General features: G+C 49.4%; 1 protein-coding gene across 16 annotated transcripts in view; it reads right to left on the minus strand.

Annotated features, from left to right (window-relative positions):
- LOC135920355 (glycoprotein-N-acetylgalactosamine 3-beta-galactosyltransferase 1-like) overlaps positions 1 to 21,195 on the minus strand; it is a 147,608-nt gene that overhangs the window by 51,368 nt on the left and 75,045 nt on the right. The window contains exons 1-2 of one of the 16 annotated variants that reach the window (XM_065454590.1): positions 7,497 to 7,641; positions 6,893 to 7,038 (exon numbers count right to left, since the gene is read on the minus strand). The exons of 10 other annotated variants lie outside the window; for them this stretch is intronic. The gene's annotated coding sequence lies outside the window, so the exon portion shown is untranslated. Of the gene's footprint in view, positions 1 to 6,892; positions 7,039 to 7,496; positions 7,648 to 11,543; positions 11,665 to 20,187; positions 20,267 to 21,195 lie in introns of those variants that run through there. 5 more of the 16 variants (XM_065454593.1, XM_065454601.1, XM_065454594.1 and 2 more) reach the window with 5 other exon arrangements.

Raw genomic sequence — 21,195 nt, forward strand, 5'->3', positions numbered from 1 at the left:
ACAAATAGGGGGGTGCTTAGATTAGCATGCAAACTTTTTTCCCAATTTTTTTCGCGGGAATAGAGGGGGGGTGTTTAGAATCGGGGGGTGCTTAGATTCGCGAAAATACGGTATTCCAGGTCTATCAACGCCACTTTCTTTGACCCCTAGGCCAATCACGGCTGACTCCAAGAAGAAGGAAGTTGAGGAGAACGTGATCACTGATTCTTGGCCTGCACTGCCGGTATTTTCTCTGGTTTACACAATACGGCGATAATATTCAACACGACATCTGTTTCAGATAAATGCCAGAGCTATACAGGCAAGTCTTTGTCAGGCTGCAGTCACTAGTTAATGCCCTTCTCATGCCCCTGACTAAGCTGCGGAAAGGATGCCAGCGTTCCAGTACTTGTAAGTATAAGAGATCCTTAGAAATGCTGGAAGCCCTGAATACACATGCAAGCCTTCAGCATGGACACCATGATTCACCCGTTGTGGTCACTTCACACAGGCGTCAAAATGTGCATAGACATTACAGTGTCATACAAGATACATCAGGTCTCTCATGACATGTTAACCCCGTATCTACCCACTAACCGGATTCAAATATCAGCCATATGTGAGCCTAAACTGCAAATTTCCATGAAACTACCTGACTACGAATTCATGCCTTCAACGTGTGTGACATTCAACGTGCATTCAACGTGCAGCCAACTTACAATTTGTGGTCACACTGACATTACCTGCATTTTCCTCACACGGTGCAGATCTATGACGAGAGCCATACGGTATGTATCTACGTGATATACAGCGCTGCGTCCTTCAAGAGTACTGGTGTGTGTATGTATCGCCTTGGGGAACGTCTTACTGTGAAAGACTGCGAGACATGTTGCTTAAGGATAAATCATCATCATCATTATCAGCCTGTTTTATGCCCACTACAGGACGGAGGCCTCTCCCTGCGATCTCCAATTACCCCTGTCCTGCGCCAACCGATTCCAACTAGCGCCCGCGAATTTTCTGATTTCATCGCGCCACCTAGTCTTCTGCCGTCCTCGACTGCGTTTCCCTTCTCTTGGTACCCATTGGGTAGCCCTAATGGTCCAACGGTTATCTAACCAGCGCATTACGTGACCTGCCCAGCTCCATTTTTTATGCGAAGCATATTACTAGAGCTCAACCCAGCTCTTCAGGCGCGGCGGTGTCGCCTTCAATACCACGTGACACCGTGACGTCACGACAGAGGAGAAACGGGGCTCCAACTCTCGCCGTCGCTCGCGGCGTCGCCTTCAAGGCTGACCACGTGACACCGTGACGTCACGACAGAGGAGAAACGGGGCTCCAACTCTCGCCGTCGCTCGCGGCGTCGCGGCGGTATATAAGCAGCTGCGCTTGCCTCTGCTAGACACTCACGAGGTGAGATGCCTCCTGGAGACAGAGCTGCTCGTTGGAATGAGAAGCGAAGGTTGCAGCATGCTACAGAGACTGTTTCTAGGTGGCTTTGCTATGGCGCAGCGACTACGCGCCCCGCATCGGACGCGGTGAGCGTCGAGCAACGCAGCGTTCGGCGCGACAACGAAATGTGCGCCTGAGCAAGCGCCGCACGCCTGAGCCGACGCCGACGACACCGGCTTTTCTGCGACACGAGCTCCTTAACGCTGTCGCGTTAAAATAAAGGCTAGTATGCTTCGCATCCTGGGCTTAACCTTAGCTAAGCCACAGCCATTTTTTCTCTTGATGTCAATTAGAATATCAACTATACCCGTTTGCTCTCTGACCCACCAAATCGCTCTATTTCTGTCGTATAAGGGGACATTGCACTATAGCGCATAAAAAAGTACACGGACAGGAACATGAAAAAAGACACACCAAACGCTAGACATCAAATGGCTTCATTCTGAGGAGGACACAATTAAATATGCAAAATGACACGTGCTAAATGACCAATCCCAGAAGCGCATGCGCAGAGGCACCTTTTTGTGCAAGAATTTTATTTGTTTTGCCTTCAAAGATACCAACTAGCCAAGCTTTCTGCCTTAAATATTTTTCTGTGTCAACGTTATGTCAAGCAATCTTCATTCCATGGCTCTTTGCGCGGTCTTTATATTGTTCTGAAGCTTCTTTGTCAGCCTCCAAGTCTCTGCCCCATATACCAGCACTGGTAAGACGCACTGATTGCTCACCTTCATTTTCAATGATAATGGCAAACTTCCAATCAGGAGCTGATAATGTCTGCCGTATGCGATCCAACCCATTTTTATTTTTCTATGAACTTCCTTCTCATCATCAGGGTTCCCTCTCATTAATTGACCTAGGTAATCGTACTCCTTCACAGACTTTAGAGGCTTACTGGCGATCCTTAAATTTTGTTCCTTCGCCCGGCTATTCATCATTGTCTTCTGCACATTAATCTTCAGCCCCACACTTTAACTCTCTCTACTAAGGTCCTCAATCATTGCTGTAACTCGTCTGCATTGTTGCTGAATAGAACAATATAATCGGCAAACCGAAGGTTGCTGAGATATTCGCCGTGGATCCTTACTCATAAGCCTTCCCCAGTTTAATAGCTTGAATACTTCTTCCAAGCACGCAGTGAATAGCATTGGAGAGATTGTGTCTCCCTGTCTGACCCCTTTGTTTATAGGTATCTTCCTAATTTTCTTCTGTAGAATTAAGGTAGCTGTGGAATCTCTGTATATATTTTCCAAGGTATTTACGTAAGCGGTCTGTACTCCTAGATTATGTAATTCATCTATCACTGTTGGCATCTCTACTGAATCAAACGTCTTTTCGTAACCTATGAAAGCCATATAAAGAGGCTTATTTTACTCTGCGGATGTCTCGATAACCTGATTAATGACATCAATCTCAGTACCAGTTCCATCTCGTTCGGAAAGACTTCTCCGATGCATGAGACAGGCAGCCGAGACCGTTAACTGTTTGGTATACCTCTCTCTAGACGCGTCAGTGAATCGCGGTAAGCACTGAAGTTTTTTTTTTATTTTCTTATTTTCTTTTTTTTTTTTCAGACTGCTCTTAAGTGCTGTTCCATTCCGCCGAAAATGTATCGTGTATCTAGCCGCGTCCATGGCCGCTTGCGTACGGGAGTCTCCGAAACCACGATGTTAGAACCACTAAGAAATACTATGCCCTGCCGCCTGCCGCGATCATCAAAACCAGTATACCGCGGATAATTCAAGCACGTTTTCACACATTTGAGATATACTAAATGGACTTAAACTGACTCTACCGACATGCCTCGCGCTGGCTTTATAATGGGCACCCCCCCCCCCCAACACACACACACATCTATCGCGGATAAATCAAAGAAGTTTTTAGGCATGTCGGGCCCTCTGATCTGTACTTGTCGGCGATGAGGTAGCCTCGCCGCCTATGGGATTACCTGACTGAGCTATGTCGAATGCTCGGATGCCATAGTCGGAAGTTCGAATCCCTCTATAAGGGAAGGGTAAATGCACACCTACAAATAACAACCGGCTGTATAAACGTACAGCACCTATTCGTGGAAGGACCTATGTAAGTTTCAGGAGCAGGCATTTTGCATCCTTACCTTCTGAACATGACCTCATCATCATGAACACTAGCAGTTCAGCACATTGGCGCGGACCAAAGGCGTCTACCTGATCACGGTGTGCCGCGGTGGTTGACTGCGTATCCCACATATTTGACAGACCACAATTTGTTGAGGGCCTTTTCTCCTTATGCGTCATACGAACCATTCACTCAAAACTTCAGCTGCATATGCAAGAGCTGTGCCGAGGTAGTATGACTCGGTGTGCAGGTGATGCGATTGCAGATGCACTGAGATCGTCCATGAGCAGCGTGACACGAATAACAGCTAATCGAATGTGCTTCAAGAACGAACTTGAGAGACTTCCTGTGATTCGACGGGCGAGTCGAAAGATTTTAGTAGGAGCACCAAGTACATCCACCACCTGAGACAGGCACGAGGCATGCAGAAGATTTAACGCCCCTTTGACGAATCGCAAGCCTATAGCGCTGAAAATGCAATTCGCTCGACAGCAGTAAGCACATATGGCGGAAGCCGCGGAGTCCTCACTTCTCTCTAAACTACGGCATCCTTTCGCATCTCTAGCCCTTCTGTGCCAACACCGGCGGCAGCTTAATGTGGGAAAGTTCCTGGCGAGATTGACACTCTCACCCGCAGTGGTGCTACACGCGTGTGAGCTATCACTTGGATCGTATAAACAGACGTGAAATGTTTGACCAAGGAACTTGACGCCACTCTTGCAGCCTCCATAATCTTCTTTATCTGACCAAATTACGCACTTAGCTCCAAACTATCTGGAGTGTACAAAAGGCCCGGAGAAGGCTTTTACACCGTACAGCTATAGTCATGGAAGAAAGATTTCAGTTTTCTCCGCAAGGGCAATGGAACACTGCGAAAGGAGTGTAACACATAGGAAGATATCTGCTTCACCTGCACGCTAGCTTCAATTTATTTGCGTAAAACTGCACCTAAATCTGCACACGGCCAAAAGAGGAAGACAAACAACCCCCCATTCATTATCCTCCGTAATGTTGCCTGTCTCGAAGTAAGTAAACTTGCCGCTCACTTTTACCGCAGCGTCTAAATATTCTGCCTGCTGTTCTGTTTAGGCGATATAGATAATGACGCTTTGAGCAACCGTGATGACATTTGAAAAGACGTGCGCAATCGTGACATATATCTTCTTCAGCGACCTTCATGTGCACTGACACTTAATTTTATTGCACACATTTTGCACTTCTCTCTCACTTAAACAGCGTCATGCAAAATGTACTTGCATGATCAGACATGAACGCAGCTGCCTTTGACAACGTTCTTGAAGTTATTGCATATGTTAAACGCCATCTTCGCGACTACAAGCCTGGCGCCGTGAACTACAATATTTCGACCGTGGCGCCCCTACGTCTGGCACATCGCTTCGATGTTAAAGACAACTCGAGTTTAAGTCGACGGGCGATTCTGAACGGCCCGACCTGCCCGTGGCTATGCCTGCAGTATAGCGACGCACAAGCGAAGCCCGTGGCTGCCACGGCTTACCCTTCGTCTCAGTGTCGAAATGTACCTGGCTTGATCCCGCTCGCTCAACAGGCTTCGTTTTAAATGTGCGCACGTGTGAGTACAAATACTCCTGAACGTGCATGGATGGTTGTGAATGCCGCTGGCGCAAGTTAAGCACACGGGAAAAAAAATGTAGATTCAAGTTTCCTTTCTTCCTTTGTTGCGGGTGTGCTGTCATGCTGTTCCACGGAAGTGCGCCCCATCACAAAGAGAGCATCGGTTCCCACAAAGCGCCATGTTTTGGACGGCCCACTTTGGCGTTTTCCATATCAATGCCTTTCTTTGCATCCTTTCTCTCTCACTCCCCCATGCCGGGTGCACGCGCATACCTTGAACGGAGCACTGAAATGAGACGCGTGCTACATGTCGAACTGCAAAAGTTACGCTATAGACGATTCGTATTTATAATCGGCAAGGCAAAGGGCGACGTTGTATACAGCAAGCGAGGGCGCTGACGTGGAGCCCTATTCAGCCGTTCAGTCCAAGTCCTTGGTGCCGTTGAACATCCCTCCTAACCTTGCGCAGCGATCTCTCCAAAATGTCCCGTCAGGCACCTCGCACGACTCCGTACGCGGTCATCACATCCCCAATCGGCACGCAAGCACGCGCACGTGCTACCTGCTCGGCCTCATTATTTTTCCGAGCAGCACGCGAGACAGCGCGAGTTCGCTGTCATGCTGCGGCCATCCCCCACCATTAAACTTTCTCGAAAAATGTTTGCGCCTTGGCTGTAACCACGCTTTACGTTGCCTGCCCTTTTTGTGTATGCGGAACATTTAACGTGAATTGACGAGTGTGTTTTTCGCTTTGTGTGATTTTCTAACTCCCAGATATATGTATTTCGGCATGTCTCGTAGGAGCACGATGAACTATACGATCGTCAATGCAGAAAGAAGGCCGCCGCCTTGAGGTTTCCAAAGCCGATATAATACGGGCCGCGCTGTTTCACGCAGAATTTCAATTAGACTGCAAGGAGTACAATTCACCGCTACAAGTCTGACCTTCACGTGGACTCCACCGACGCGTGCCATTTCTTCTGTGTTTGCAGAGGATGGGGGTCACCAGAGCCTACTCAGCGCTAATTGGAACTGCTGACAGTGCCGACTGTCTGCAGCTGCTAACAGAACGTCAACCACTAATTGTACCGTTACACGACCTCGATTTGATTTACAAAAAACAACCGCAATCCAATGAATTCAGACAACCAGACGATTACCCCCTCTCCGTTGCTACGCTACTGGAACACCGTCACGTAACGATCATCGGCCCAGAATACAGCGAAGGCATTTTTGCGAATTTTTTTTTCTAGGACTAGTGACCTGGGCCTTGACTTCACGTGCCGCGCACGAGCGCGCAGCTAACGCCGGCTTCCTCTCCCTCTCATCCTCACGTCCCCCCCCCCCTCAACAGCGTAGGGCACCCTGTGTATGTTACAGGTGAGAAGATATTGGTTGGAGTTCGCCTTCAAATATCTAAAGCTGAGCACGTCCGACCACTCGTTTCCCCGCTCGAGGTGAGAGAATACCAACACACAATTCGAGAAGTGACAACACGAGTGGTGGCGAAGGGCCAGCTGAAAATCACGCGTGCGAAGAAACAAAACGTAAAAGCGTAAACTGATCGCGTTGAACCTCGCCGAAGTGACATATAAGCCTCGCACCTTCGTAAGAAAAGGGGTTAACCGAGGGGGCCCATTTTTTTGTTAATCATATCATAAGAAGCCAACAAACAAAGACACCGAGGACAACACAGTGGAAATTACTTGTACTTGCTAATTGAAATAAATAAATTAATGGCGATAAAAGTGCACGAAAAAGAACTTGCCGCAGGTGGGGAATGATCCACGTCAACCTACAACGACGATGTAAACCGCACTTCACTCGTAAATGCCCGGTCACAGTATAAAGCAGAGGGCCCTGACGTCATGCTCCGAGGCCCACAGCCGATGGAATCGGAACATAACACGGCATCTGGAAAAGGGCGGAAACGTTACAGCACTAACTGCAGTCGTTTGTTTGCAATAGAAGCTTGGGCCTCAAAAGGTAACGTCAGTCCTCGGTCGCGTGGCTGTACGCCGTGCCTCGGCGATCCTTCGTCGCGCGTCTCCGCCAAAGCGTGTGGACTGCAGTTGCGCTTTCGGCGTGCACAAACACGAAAACACACATATATATAGACACACGAAGCACATATATATGTGCGTCGCCAAGACATAGCGTGACAAACGCTACCTGGTGGACTACGTCCAGAAAGGCCTGGTAAAATTCACCAGCGGAGCCCTGGAATGAGGGCGCCCTAGCCTATAGCGACAAGTCTTAACATCAATAAAACTTATATTCATTCTTTCCTACCGGTGGCCCCACTGGCCGCGTACACCAAATGACCACGTAGTACATCATTGTCCTACAAGCGCGGAGTCGACTGCACTCACCGCTGACGTTGTTCTCGGTGGTGAACGGCAAGAGCCGCCGCAGCTGCGTCGGTCAGCGAGTGCACGCGACACGTCTTCTACGGCGAGCGCGCAGACTCTCTGCGATCCGCCGTCACACGAAGACGACGCAGTGGAAACGTTATCAATTTTCTGGGTCCGTCAGTATAACAGGAATACACCTGCAATATGCCCTTTGTTTCCGCTCGCCTATTCCTTTCGCCATTTCTGTTAGTGACGTTATGCTCGGTGCATCTCTCTCTGCCACCTGTTTCGGAACACAGACGACGTCGAGCAGACGGCAGAGCGGGAACCCCAGCGAAAGAGAAGCGAAGGAATGGAAAGGAAGAAAGGTCACCGGGCGACATCCAACCTGGAGCCAAGCGACGGCATCTGAGCGGCAATATACGCTGCGCAGTCGCGCGCGCACTTTGTTGGTATACAAGCGAAAGGGCAGACGTCGCTGCGAAAGCGTTTATTCTTGCCTTTTTCGTGCAAGCTTCGGCACGTGGCTCAGATGCACACACGCACAAGGCTACGCGGAATGCCTCACACGCTCCTTCTCCCTTTATGCGACATCAGGCATGAATACGAGGCGCAGTCTATGGAGATGCTGTTGTTAGCCGTCACCTATATTCACCGCGACATGCGCGCGCGAGAGCGGGAATCAAATGCCGCTCATTAATAAAATGATCTGATTGACGGGCAAGCGAGGCTGCATCAATTAAAAGGCGGCCCCGCACGAGCGTTCAGAAGTCGGGGCAAATCAGTTCATTACTCACGTTCGACTCCATCACGTCGTAGCTTGAAAGCCCGGATGCCATTAAAACAAAAGCCTTTACTTCGAACGCGCGCTTAGCGTTCACGCTTTCCAACATGCTGTCAATAGAGCAGACATAAATTTGGCGCTTTTTGTTTAATTATGGGGTTTTACGTGCCAAAACCACTTTCTGATTATGAGGCACGCCGTAGTGGAGGACTCCGGAAATTTTGACCACCTGGGGTTTTTTTAACGTGCACCTAAATCTAAGTACACCGATGTTTTCGCATTTCACCCCCATCGAAATGCGGCCGCCGTGGCGGGGATTCGATCCCGCGACCTCGTGCTCAGCAGCCCAACACCATAGCCACTGAGCAACCACGGCGGGTGTGATTTGGCCCTTCGTAAGTCCAGCTATAGGGGGAGTAAATGGGGTTAGCACACATTTTCCGCATCGTATTACCGTGACCCTCTCATAAACAGCGGCTGTATGATGGCAATTATACTCCTCACTTTGTGTTGCATAACGGAACCTTGTGGCTCAAATTATACAATCTGGCAATAACAAACGCCGATCACTGAAGGCCCCGTGTTAATGCTCACCACCTGCATGGAGCTCGATCACAGCCTAAACTGCGCACTTGGGCGTCATCACGACTGGGAAACGCACCCGCCACCACGTGCACGCAGACGACCCGAGCTACGCTGCGGAGTCAAGCTTGAAGTCTGAACCGTTAGTGCAAGACACTGCGTTGTACACCACACTACTCGGCGACGAAGCATGCACGATAACTTTCAGTTGCACGCACTCTTTCACAAGACGGCGGCGTTCCGGCTAGATTTATTAAGTTGAGAACCTTAGGGAACAAGGCGATATAATGGATCTCTAAGATGTAGATAGGTAAGCATGTGTTAAGCGCGCTATTCGCGAAAGCACGAGTGCAGGACAAAGAAGGCCTCTTTCGTCATTTAGTAGATGGCACACATACGCCAGAAATTCCCTGAAACTGCAATGAAACGGCGAATGAATGCATACGGTTTCGTTCGGATGTTGTATGTGCACGATTACACGCTGGTGGTGCCCGAATGATTGGTATCGGCGACAGAGATTTTCTCGCCATCGCCATCTATATATCCAACTCTTTATATATATATATACACGTATGGGAGCTCTATATAGGGAAATACATTAAAGGTACCTGCTACCCACTATGCGTACATCGTTCACTGCACACTGCATCATCGTCCCCCCCCCCCTTTTCACTTTACGCGTAGAGCAGCGGGTCAGAGAAAGGCAAACCCTGCGGTAGACTTTGGTGCCTTTATCACATTAAAGATGGTCTTTCTATATGCTCTTGTTCTTGGCAGAGGGCTGTTGTAGATAATACTTTTTCTGAATCATGTTTCACCTAACCGCTTTCGATTCTTGTGAAGTGCATATAGACACACCTCTTTTGTTCTCTCTCTTTCTCTCTCTGTGGCGGGTGTGTGTGTAGTGTGCAGGTGTGTTTGAGTGTGTTTAAAAAATATAGTGACGTTTTACTTCGTAAACGCGGGTTACACGCGAGTGTATGGATGGTATTCCCGTTTTCTGCACTGACCCGCATTGTCGCAAGCCACTTAGCACATTCTTCGGGAGTCTCCTGGGCAAGCCTAGCCCGCACCTTTTGCTGGTCTTGTTCAGCTCGTGCCCGGCGCTTGCCGATGACTTCGACGACAGCGGCCCGTTCTGTCCTTATCGCTCGGCCTCTCGATCACTAGACGAACCCCATACGTCAATAGCGCTCACAGAGCCAGTAGCAACTGCCAAAGGTGGCGAACCCAGCGCGCCTCCGCCTCCCCCACGACCCTCCACCTCGTTCCTCCTCTCTCTTCCGCCCCACCGTCCCTGCTCAACACCCTCTAGAGAACTTAAGGCCTTCTGGCTGACCCTCTCCCCTTGAGCGACGTCACGCACAAGAGGCCAACATAGAAGTTCCGTGCAGCGTGCTACGAAGCTACGAGCGGCGCACCAGTTTTGAAAATGAAGCGCTGAAGATATACAATGGTTAACCCCGGCTATTCGGAGAAGACCGAGGGGACGAAAGCGGCGACAACAATTCAATTAGTTCCAGGAGCCCTGCCGTTCCTTGAATAGCTTCGGGTTCGGCATGCTCGGCAATGCTCTTGCATGCTTCCGAACGCACATTTTTTTTCTAGACGTGACCAGTGCATGTAGTCTCAACACTTGTGCTTTGCTTGCGATTGTGTGTACCGCGAGTCTTCATTGCCCCGAAATGTGGAGTGCCATGCCAAGATATGCCTATTAAGTGCTGCGTGCCCAATTGCCGGAGCAATTACATGTACAAATAAAGGCAGAAAAATAATGTCTTCAAGTTTCCGCAAGATGAAGAAGCCCAGAGTGCCTGGATTAGGGCGCTACCACGTGCAGACTTCATTGTATTAGCGCACTCCCGGGTAAGATGTTCAGAACTTCTTTAAATAGTTACTTTTGAAAAATACGGAAAGTTAATTGCTCAATTACAGCAAGTGCATTTACAGAAAGAGATGATTCCTCAGAGTTCGACGCCTGCGAGGATAGACATAAATCTGAATTTGTGTTAAGGCACCTTTTGTGGTGTAGCAGGAATATTTTATTGAAGAACTACGGCTGCAAGATGAATGACAAAATATTGGATGCCAATGCTAAGGCAAGGAAGAGAAAAGCTGAAACTCTGCGCAATAAGGCAGCTGTTTTCGTGTAAATAGCTGCACAAATGTTTTATATCCCATTTCTAAACTCATTTGAGTTGTTGTAAATTAGTGGACTGCGGTTATTAGTGCGTCGAAAGCGAAATTATTCGTTTGACCATAATCTAGATTGTAATCAATACATGTGTCCCCAATAAGATTGTTCATACGCAATTGTGAAGCTAATCGAGTGCAATACATTCGTCATTGCCGTGCCGTAAAAACCACAAGTACAAAATACGCAAGGAGTGGTTTTTATGGATTCAATTTACTTGAAGTAATAGGTATGAAATATGGGGTATAATAAATAATAATTCGCAAAAAACGTACATTACAAAGAAGACAAAGCGCGATGCTACAAAAGCTTCTGTCATCAATACATGCACAAGCTTTACAAAGCTGTTTTTTATCTGTGCCTCTAAATAAATGCTTTGCAAGGTGCCTGCTGCTCATCCCGCAGTTTCGACTGAAGAAAACGTGTGGAGTGGTCAATAAAAGCATACGGCTGCTAGGTGAACCAAGCCGCGATCCCTTCACTGAACCCGTATGCCCGAGCGTACCGATGGCCTCTTGCCCGTGACGTCACTCGCCGAGCACTCCGGCCTTCTAGTCTAGGAGGTGTTGCCCTGCTCCGGCGCGCGCTCCTTCTTTCCACCCCCAGGCACACTCCTCCTCCAGCGCTCGCTTGCCTCTCCCAGCTAGGCGGCCTCCGCCGATTTCACAGACCCTGACACGTACGCTGCGAGAAAAACGTTTGACAGCAGGAATAACTCGTACACTGACGGCAGACTCGTCGTCAGCAGGTATTCAACGCCCTGAATGTGTTGCTAATCTGTATTTTATCAATGCGATATGTTCGCAAAGGTCACAGCTAAAGGATGGAATTATCGAGGCTCATTAATCGAGGTTTGACGCTGTTCCAGGCAGTATTAAACCGACTGAACTTAAGACTGTCTTCAATGGTGAAGCGCTTGGGCCATAGACTTGAGAGCCTCTGGCGCAGACATGGGCGTTGTCGGAGATCCTAAAGTCTGCGGGCCACCGTTTATGGACTCGGCGTGCAACTTCAAGTATGCGTGCAGCTAGAGCCGTTTCTCTCCATTCTCTCTCTGTTCGTCCTTTTATCCCCTCTTCCATAGTTTAGGGTAGCAAACAGAAAGTGAGTCTTGTTAACCGCTTCGCCTTTCTTTCTTGAAAGGCGAAGGATAAGAAACTAGGAGACATGCGTGTCCATGCTCCCTCGAAAGCCCATATTTGAATACGTTGCCGAGTTCTCAGGCAATCCTGGGCACGTGCTTGCTAATGAACTTTCTAATCTCAAAGCCCCAGTGTGTATACAGTCACTGCTTTATGCAAATAAAATCAGTCGGAAGTCAAAGCTCCTTCACTATCTGCCTGACAGCTTTTAACAGTTTGCACGATGTGGACGGCACCGCCATCTTGACGGTTTACATACATCCAACAATCGGTACACGAGAGCCTTTGCATTGCATGACCAGCGAAGTACGCGAGCTGCGGCCGGCAATGGGAGAACTAGTGATTTAGTGTCGAGCAGCGCAGTGCCGTATCCACCGAGCCACCGTGTCCGTGGACATGCTGGTGAACAACTGTACTGCCAGTTGCAAGCATCTTGCTCAATGTGACAGCTGTCGGCATTAAAAATGACTGAGAATGTGTCGGAGACAGCAAAAGTCGCAGTTTCGCCCGGAAGGCGAAGCATCGATTGCGATAGCAAACTTATAGATAGCTACACAAAGTAAGGATAGTATTTTTATGGGCCGTATAATCTTGTAAGCATTCGCTTACAGACTAAATTAACAAGCTAAATTAACGGGACTAAGTTAACGAATGATTAAGGTGTCACGCGCACACAGGCAAACATGAATACATGTCGCTCCATGAACGCAGAAACTCGCCGGGAAAACGCTGGAGCGAGGAATCGCGGCAGCAGCGAACGAATTCGTGCGTCCGTCGCTTCAACGCGAACGAAACGTTGAAGGCGCAGTGCATGCGAAGCTAGCGGCCCTACGCGCACTGCGCAGACGTCGGAGATCGCTTTCAAGATGCGGCACCCGCACGGCCGCGCCGTACGCAGCAGCCGCCGAAGAAGAAGAACGCCCCCCACCCCCGACCGTCGCGCGGGACAGAAGAGGGTGCGCTTCCGTCCTCGCTCGCGAACGCCAGGTTGAGCCGCGTTCGCCTAGGGTTGGTAATACCGATGAATGATGAATCGATTAACCGATTCAATATACCCCGCAAAACGACGAATCTTCACTGATGTCTACCTTTCACTTAATCGACTTAATCAATTAGGCCCATTCGATTAATCGTTTCGAGAGTTCAAAAGGAGCGGCGCGAAAATTTTCAAATCGTACTGAAATGGCGGCGCAGTGACTGCCCGGCTGTGGTAGAGCGATTGGCTTAGCCGAATCGCGAGTGATGCCATGCCGAGCACTCCCCTCACCGGACACGCCACCAGAATCCGGATGCTTGAAATGTCCTCGCAATTTGAGGCATACTACAAGCAACCCCGTCGTTGTTCTTCGTGCCACTCCCAGTCCACTAAAGACGTGGCACAGCCTGTGCAAAGGTTTGTAGCATGTATTCGACATAGCGAGTTCATGTCGATACTAGCGAATCTACATATAGATTCGCTGGAATCGACGTTACAGTGTCCGAGTATCTATTCTCGCGTGCAGGTTGTGTGAAGAACGTGTCACTTTCAGCCAAAGATCCCAGCCAACTGCCATTCCTTCCCTCTGTAGAAAAGAGCGTGTGGTTTAAAATACTCATTCAGTAATTTTCTTTTCCCTTGTGTATGTAGCAATTTTGTGCATTTCATCTGGATTTCACCTTTCAATTTCTCCGTGTTTCTTTTTTTTGTGTGTGTGTGTATGCGCGCAATTGTACTGTGTAGGGATGCACTAGTGTCATGTATATTATTCAATTCTGCACTAACTGCCATTCCATAGCAATTGTTATCTTTTCAAATGCAACTAGTGGCAACTATATTTAGTGTTTGACAAATTTAAAGTTATCTTTTATCAAATATTTATACACTGGTGTTCCAAACCTGGTTCCACCTCTCAAAAATTAAAATAGCGTCCTACAAAAGTGGATAACAGTGTTTCAACCTTTTTAAACGTAGCCGGCAAACGTGTCGATTAATCAATTAATCAATAAGATACCCTGCATCGAAAGCGATTAATCGTTAAAGGCTAAAATGATGATTGATTAATCGTCAATTGAATAAAAAAATTAATCGATCATCCTTACGTTCACCATCTCACCCTCGCACGCTTTCACTCGCACATACAGCATACGGTGCGTGGCGACGATTTTATCGCCCTTGTATTTCATACGGAACATCACGGCGACGGCGACGACAGAAATGCGCCTGGTCTGTCCGTATAAGTGCTATCGCAATAAAATGTGCTCATTCTTGTAACGCGGTTAGCATTCTGCGGACGCTTCGCGCGCTTTCCGCGGTGCCTAACGGTGTCTGTAGCCGTTTCCTCGCCAACTTGAGCCGCTGCGCAGAGCGTGTCTAGCGGGCAGAGCATCGGGCCGCTGTGCTGAGGTAACCCGGTTAAACCATCGGACCAAATTAGGTCACGAGGTACGTGACAGCGAGAGTGTGCCGCTCTTCAATGAACTTTTTTTTCAGCCAACTTTTTCAGTCACGACGTACGTGCCACTGGGTATGCGCGGCTCTTCAATAACGAAAAAAAAAATTCTCACAAATGTCTCCACTGTTCGACGGAACCGCACCCGCGTCACGCACATTCAAGCACGGGCCACTCGCCGCGCTACGTGGCGCAGCGTGTCCCGTGGTAAGCGCGAGGGAGGAGCCCCGCTGCTTGCACGCCTCCACCATGACGCGCTTCGGCGTTCGCAGTACGGTGTGTCCTTACATTGATTCAATGCTAATGGCAATATTGAGGCCTTCTGTGGCTCATGGGTCAGTCGACCTTGAGCGAAAACGCACTGACGACACGAAAGCTACAAAAATGCTACGAATCCTCGACCTTTGGTGGGTGTCGGACACATGACCTTTGGTCTTAATGAAGGCGAAGTTAATTAAGCCACAGTAAATTAAATTAGAGTTAAGGCACTCGAACCCACGACATTTAGCGGTAGTTGAACCCTCGAGCTTTGGAGTTAGGAGAAATGACTAAGCGAGTTCAGGGGGACGAGTAAGCGAATTAACAGGGATGACTAAGTGAAGTAGACTAAGCGAATTAAGGGGGACTGTGTACGTCATGTGTCCGTCTTCATGCGCAGACACTAGAGCTTTCGGCTTCAAGTCACCTTAGGAATAACATAAGAGACCCTGTGAATTTTTATTTTAGTTATTACGCGTCAACATTCACCGCGAGATGGGTCCTGTCAGAATTCTTCTGACCGCATACCTTCCTCCCGTTTACAAACACAGCGCCCGAGAAAGCAGGCTCGTCTCATGAGAAGCATAGTGTCTGCAGTGCAGGCACGCGTACTGCCTACAGATGTCCCGAGAACTCGCCAACGGTTTCTCTGATATCAGATTTGTTTCGATACCGCAACGCCGCTTCCTCTTGGGCTGACTGACTGCGCAAACTTTCTACTTCGGTGGTAGCCGCACGCCAGTTTGGGACAGGTAGCCGTCGATGACGCCTAGCGCCACTTGCAGTTTGTTTTGCTGAGAATCAATTGATCGCGATGGAGTCCACAAACAGACGTAATCTGCATAAATTGCGACGCGAACAGCGGGAATAGCCTCCAGTCGCTCAGCAAGGTCTACGCGGCACACGCAATACAGTGATAGCGTAAGCTGCAGGAGCGGCTCCATAGCAGCTCCATTTTCGGCACCAAGCTACAAGGTCTCAGCGGCGAAGTTTTTTCACGTCGTTTTCACGAAAACGATCTGTGCTGTCCGCCCTGCGTAGACGGCGAGCTGCGGCTTGGCCTTGTTAGATACGGACCTTTTTCCTGGCATCCTTCGAGCTCACGACACCACATCGAATCGCCGTCGCACCCAATTAAGGTGCGCAGAAGCGCGTCTAACACTTTTCCGGACCTATCAGGCAAGTTGGCGACCCCAACCCGAGGCGCCGCAAGTGGAGCTATTGTCCCACTGCTTGACTCTTCCCGAAAGTGCAACGGGAGCCTTGCACGGTTCCAGGTAATCTGGGTCCCGAGCGAAGTTGTTTTGCGGCTCTGAAAGGTAGCTCGAAAACAACCCATCTCCTCCCGCTGAGCGCTTGCAAACCCGGAGGCAACGCCATGGCAAGTCATACCTCCCACAGTGAAGCCCATGGAGGGATCCCCTGACCCGAATGTGACTGCACTCGCACTGGCGCCTACCATTGGAGGAAAACGACGACGCCTGAGCGGGCTCGACGAATGGCCGAAAATGACGACACCTGAGCGGGCTCGACGATTGGCCAAAAATGGCGCGACTCCGAGACACCAAAGGGGTTAAAAGCGAGAGACGGGGAGCAGAGAGTATTCCTCCTTCACTCATCTCTTTCGGGCTTCTTGCCACGGGCCGCAGCGCCCGATTTGCTGCCGGCCATCAATGACTTGATGACTTAATTACTTCATGTTATTACTGTAAATAATGTAAATAAACCTCCAGTTTTTGTCTCAAAATCCTCCTCAATGTCGGCCAACTCCAGCACTAAACGGCAAGATCCAATACCCTGCTCTCTGCGCAGCGGTCCGCTGAGCCCCATGCTGCCTGGTTGCAGCCGCGCGCGTAGCCCTGCGATTCACTTCTTCAGCAGAGGTCCGTGTCTTACGAGGAGGTACGATAGCGTGTAGGGAAGAGTAAACACAGGTACTCAGGCTACGTGGCGCACATGTCACATCCATTGACCCGTGGTACAGTACGTTGCTATTGTTATTATTGATGATGATAACGGTGGTTTATTGGCATCCTCTTCGGGGTGGTGTCTAATAGTTACCTAGCCTGCTTGAGTTAAGCATGTCCAGCCACATGCAGCATGCAACTGATATATGCAAATACTACACCTCGGCACAGGTGGTGGTATATAACGGAAAGGCAATACGAAATGTGCACGTATCGACGCTACGCGGCGCGCATGTCGCATCACGTGTAAAATGGCACGATACGATGCTGTTGATGATGATGATTTAATGGCACTATCTTTTAAAAGGGGCGGTGAAAACAGTCACTTAGCCTGCTTAAGCTAATCAGGTATGAATACATGGTTTTCATTATATCAATATTTATACATCTCCATAATCTTCATGTTTCTCAAAACTTCTCTATCTACCTTAAACCGCTACCTGTGCAACTAACTGCTACATGACATGCCACCTGGAGTAATAATATGCAACTAGAATGCAGAGGGCGCATGTATAGACGCTACACGGCACGCATCTCACATCGCAAGGCAAGTGCCACAATACGATGCTAATGAGCATGATAATTATTATTTATTTGCATTATTCCTTGCAAACGCGGCGGTGACATGGTCTCCTAGTCAGCTTGATTTAATGAGGTACACAATATATATATATATATATATATATATATATATATATATATATATATATATATATATATATATATATATATATATCCTCAAACTTTTTTTATTCCTCAAACCTTCTTTAACTGGGTGCATCTTCTACATGGCGTTCTACCATGGTGTACTAATATGCGACTACAATGCGAAATGTGCACGTATCGACGTGCGCATGTCTCATCACGTTATAGGGGGTTTATAGCCACGCGTTTATACTACATTTTTCCCGCTGCATGCTAGCAAGCGCTGCCATGGCCCAGTGGTAGCGTAGCTGACTACCACGCAGCGGGTCCCGGCTCGATACCAGCGTGAACTGGGTATTTGGTTTTGTCATTCCCGGCGACAGCTGCTACGGACACCGGCGGCGGACACCATCGCCGACCGAACAGGCTATTGTATCGAGCCCATAACAGGTTACGCTGTAAAAAGCCGGGGTGACAGCATATGAAGCGTTGTGCAACACCAAGCATATTTCCCTAAACTTTCCCTACGTCTACCCGCGCGGCAAGTGAAGGTTGTCGGAGAAAAGAGCGCACTAAGCCGAATACACCTCATTCAACAGATCTGCTTCCACGCGGGTGGTGTTATCACCGACGTGTACTGCAAACACCTGCGCGCGTTCTTAAGATCCAGTCTGCTTCACGCAGCAAGCTGCCATGATCCGTCCGCTCGACCTTACTCGGGGTACTTCACAGCTAAGCTCTCTGCAAGGTTACAGGGTTGTCAAAATAAATGCATGATTGTCGAGCAAGTATGCCCAGCACCCTCCACTCCGCTTACTTACTGGAGCATCGAACGTAGTCCGCAGACAACGCGCGAACCGCTGGGACGGGAAAGACACGTCAACCTTGGTTTTGCTGCTATAGCATGGCACCGCCGGATGACATTGCCGTTGATGACACCACGCCAACGCCTCGAAACAAGGGCGCCCAACATCCCGATTGCCGAGCGGCATTCGCTGAGCTCCACCCACAAAAGGCAGCTGATGAAGCATCTATAGCCGAGATCGAGTGCATACAATGGCGGCGCCTTCGACCGACGTATCGGTGAAGAAGTCCATGACCCGACAGAACATGAACTCTGAGTGACAGCCAGAGCCCCAGAGGGATTTCACCAGTATGACAGCTACAGATACCAATGTATGCGCTCACTCGCAAATCGCACTTCAGGCGCATACGCAAATCGCGGTAAACATCGCCATCGGTTGTGCGCCTCGTCAGACAGGTCCGACGACGAGCGGAGGCCCGCCGCGACCCTTAAAGGGATCCCTGTGGACATGGTGGAAAACGAGACAACCAACGATGACGGTACGCGCAATTCTCTCCAACCGCGTTACCTCACGGTGTTCTCCACGAGCACAAGCGACATGACCAGTGGACCACCGTATGCGTCCCAGAGGGAGCTCCGTGCGAGCGTTACTCCAGTTCCAAACCTACTTCCCGCGGATCTGTGCCGTGTCGAGGCAGGTCCTGTGTACAGGCTTAATTCCACTACGGCTTCGTTCTCGCGTCTGGCCTTTTCGGGCGATGGGACCGGGCGCACGCTCGTCCTTCCGTCGCAGGTACCCGGCCCCTGAACAGCGCCTGCCGGCAAGGAGGCCCCACTGCTGCGCAGAGCACCGGCTGTGGCCTGGCGCATTTCTGCAGGGAGCGCCACGCTCTGCATCGAGATCACCACCTGGGGACGGCGCTGGTCTCCTTGTACGTGGCCCAACACCTCACAAATTTCGGCCCCTAATTTCTTTTAACTTAGCAGCACGCGGGATCCTTCAGCGAGGAACAGCTGGCATATCACCTTGCCTCTCTACGAAAGCTTGTGCCACCAGAAAAGACAACTGTAGCAGTTCTAGTACTTTCGAAAACGTCATTGGGTAAGTGAAAATCTCCGCCAGTTTTATGACGCATCGCGCTGGACATTTCTGTGGCGTAAAAGATGAAAGTAACCGCTAAATGAAATAAGACTTTACTCCATCTTTTATTAACCATTATGTAGCCTTGAGACCGGAGCAGTGGGTCGCGAACGCTTCGCACGGACTTTGGTGTTCAATGCCATTCCATTATCATCAAAAACATAATCTGTGCAGGACCTGTGCGGCGCGTCGGTTCTCAGACGTCTGCTGTGAGGGGCACGTTTACTTGGCCTTGGAGTAATAGCACAACGGGTAAGCTTCCGGTTTCATTGCATTGAGATCGATTCTATGGGACCATCCAGTTGCCGACCTTCTAGTCGGCAGTGTTCTAAAGAAGTTTCAGAGCAAATTTCGTGCTGGTTGAGCTTGAGAAACGAGGCATATTCCTGAACTCGAACCAGTCTAAGAAGTTTCGCGTTAACTGCGCGGAGGAGAAAGTGCGACAACCATGTTTTATGGTGGCGCTTTGACTACGATTACGCGGACGACAAAGCGAGCGCTGGAAAGAGGCTACGATATAAATCTAAAGAAGGGAAGAGAAGAAACGTTCGTGCAATATTTCCGGGAAGAAATCGGAAGCCAGATGGCGAACCGAGAGTTATTCATTCGGGAAAAGATGGCTTCTTGGGCTGGACGACCAAATTCTCATAGAAGCGGAAGCCAGAAGGCATCGCGGCGACGGAAACGCTCGCAATGGCTGCGCCACTCTCGTTTACCTCGGCGGCCCTCGACAAACGAAAAACGCTCGGCAGAGATACTCACGAGGCAGAGCTGGCTCCGTTCTGCCCGGTAGCTAACAGCCGTCGAGTGTTCGCGCCGCGATTCGCATCACTCATCGCCCGAGGCGGCGGGAAAAGAGGGAACACGAGTCGCGGCCGCCGCGGACACGTGTCCGCCAGGCGCGCCGAACAAGGCGCGAGGGAAGAGAAAAAATAAACTCTCGACAATGAAACCACCGGCCGGGCTGGGGAAAAATGAAAAAAGGAAACGGATAAATAAGAGAGTCGGCGAACCGTCGTGGGAGCGTGAATGCATCGTTAGAGGCGCGGCGACTCCGCTTTTATAGCAGCCAATGTCGGTTTTGAAGTCCCGAGAACCAGCTGCGCGGCACAACATTTATGCGTGTTTAGGAGTGGAAAAAAAAGGGGGGGGGGGGCAGAGTGCGAACCACTGCTGCTTGAGCGCACGCGCAGCTTATAAAGCGACGAAGTCATTTGGAAGGAAAGGCAAACACAGTCGAAGCGGGCAGGCAGACGCTAATAGGCGGTTTCAGAACGACAGGAGACCCAGAGTTACGGGACGCTGTTGGCCGCACGCGCACAAAATAGAGCAGAACCATTGCGAACGAGAAAAAGAAAGAGAGAAAGGAAGAAAAAACTCCAAGTGCTGTTTCGGTATCTGGATATGCTCAGAAGCTTCCGTTATTTACGAACTTGGATGGAGTAAAAATAGTGCACGCAAGATGCCTATACCCTAACCTTATCTGTCACCTAAATTAGATATGAGGCGGCGATTACATTCATTCAGCCTGCCGTCGTACGGATCATCGCAAAGACACAGAACTGTTTTATATGTCAATAATACATACCCTTAGCGGATGGTGCCGGCCACGCAACAGTAATGATCAAGTAACGCTAAATTACGAACTTGCGCAAATAGCAAAATGGTGTCAGGTATGGCAAATGAAGATTAATTCGACAAGACCGTTTTTATGAGACTAAGCAGGAAAAAAGACCCACTAGAATTCGCGTACGCGATCAAAAAGCAGAA

This window comes from Dermacentor albipictus, chromosome 1 (assembly GCF_038994185.2).
Source record: "Dermacentor albipictus isolate Rhodes 1998 colony chromosome 1, USDA_Dalb.pri_finalv2, whole genome shotgun sequence".
Taxonomy (NCBI): domain Eukaryota; kingdom Metazoa; phylum Arthropoda; class Arachnida; order Ixodida; family Ixodidae; genus Dermacentor; species Dermacentor albipictus.